Raw genomic sequence first — 2267 nt, forward strand, 5'->3', positions numbered from 1 at the left:
TATATATATATATATATATATATATTTATATATATGTACATATATCTGTGACTACGCAAGCATGTGTGCTTGCTTGCGTGTGTGAGTATGTGCATATGGGTGTGCTTGTCAATGTGTGTGTGTGTGTATGTGTAGACTACTTTCAACAGGATGTAGAATAGAGGTCAATTCGAGTGAAAGAATAGGCTGTTTTAAATATGGAGGTGGTTACTAACTGAGTCACAGTATAGCCAAATGTTTAGGAAACCTTTACTGCAATTGCGAAGTCGTAGTTCGAATCCACTGTGTCACATAAACAGCAATATTCTGTCTTCTTTATATATACATTTATATAATTTCAGGTCGACCGTAAAGAAACCTGGCAGGTGGAGTGGAACTGTAATTCCAAAGATACAAACCTGTCGCGTACTCAGTCACGCTGAATCGGCAAGAAAATTGTATTAAGATTACGGCTAATTTAACCAGTTAAAAGTTAATTCAGCAGAAGATAATTCAGTTGATGCAAGAACCGAATCGCATTGTCGAATGACGGATATTCAACATAAAAGGTCTAGCAAAGAGATGGAATGGAAGATTTTTAAAATCCTGTCATAGAGAGCTCAACAAATTTAGTTCCCGGACTCTACGGTATTGGCCTTATTACCGTAAACGCCACCATTTGCTCGTATCCTTTCGCATTCGAGAAATATCTAAACAAAATTCATGTACACTGGATCAATTCTTCTACCTACCTTCTTGCTGTCTTCTCTCTCTCTCTCTTTCTCTACGTCTCTCTTTCTCTCTCACATGCAAATTATCTATCTATCTATCTTTATATTGCGCATCCCCTTTGCTCTGGATTGGGCCTTGCGCAAATGGTAAATGAATTTAAGGAATATTCACCCATTTGCTCCATAATCTAATGAATGGTAAAGTAGACAATCAACAAATTGAACACGCTTCGTCGAAAGCGACGAAGAATCCGCAACTCGCGTTACGGAGTCCTTTACTTTGAGATCTATTTATTCATTTGTTTGTCTATTTATGCGTGTATTTATTGTGCTGTGATATTCCATAATTTATAGTCAATAGAATTAGGGGTGTATATGAATGTATATGCTGTGTGTGCAAACGAAGCATCACGCATCCACAAACGATATTAGACTTTCTGTCAGGTCATTGCCTTCTTGCTGTATTCCGATATAATTTGGTCTCAATACGTTTTCCAATCTCGATAATATACACTCAGACACAAAGATTAAAATCTTACTGAGCTCGTATTAAGGGTAGGAAGAGTAAAAGTCAATGTTTATATACTCACACACAGACATATACATATATATGAATGCATGCATTTATGTAGTATTCAGTAGAGTAATGTCGTTAAAGTGTATACACATACATCCATACATACATGCACACACACATATATATATACATACATACTCATACCCACATATATATATATATGTACATACACACTCATACCCACATATATATATACATACACGCACACACATAGCCACATACATATACATACATACACACACACACACACACATATATATATATACACAAACACACACACACACAATGGGTTTGCCAGAATTTATCTGACAGTAAATCAAAACTATTTAATTCCAAGAATAAACATAAAACTAAATTGTTCTATATGAGACTTCTCTAATAAATACACAAACGTTGGGGAAAAAAACCGTGATTTTAACTCAGAGCTTTCAATTATTAAACATTCATTATTGGAATGAGTAAATAAAATTGAATATTAATTAGGGAATTTTTATTTACTGTCGGGTGACTTTTGGCCAAACCTGTTTATGAGATAAGGAGGGAACAAGCAATCATAAAACTTTGTGTTAGATGTTGATGACCATAAGAGGTGCTTCGGTAAAGCACATCAAAATACGTATAACACGTAGACACGAGAAAAATACAACACAAATAAAATCACTTTTTACAATGCTAAGTCAAATATGTAGATATATCAACCTATCCATTTATCTATCTAAATCGCTCTCGCGTTCCCTCTCTCTCTCTAATATATACACTTACATACATATGTTCCTATGTATCTATATGTATATATACACACACACACAAACAGATAGATAGATGGATACAAATATATGTATACATATTACTGGTAGGTTCGTTTTGTTCGACTAAACTCTTCCAAGTGCCCCAAAGTGATTTTAGTTCAATGACTGAAACATGAAGAGATGTGTGCGTGTTTATACATGAATACACACACACACACACAGACACACACA

This window comes from Octopus bimaculoides, chromosome 15, assembly GCF_001194135.2.
Source record: "Octopus bimaculoides isolate UCB-OBI-ISO-001 chromosome 15, ASM119413v2, whole genome shotgun sequence".
NCBI classification, from domain to species: Eukaryota; Metazoa; Mollusca; class Cephalopoda; order Octopoda; family Octopodidae; genus Octopus; species Octopus bimaculoides.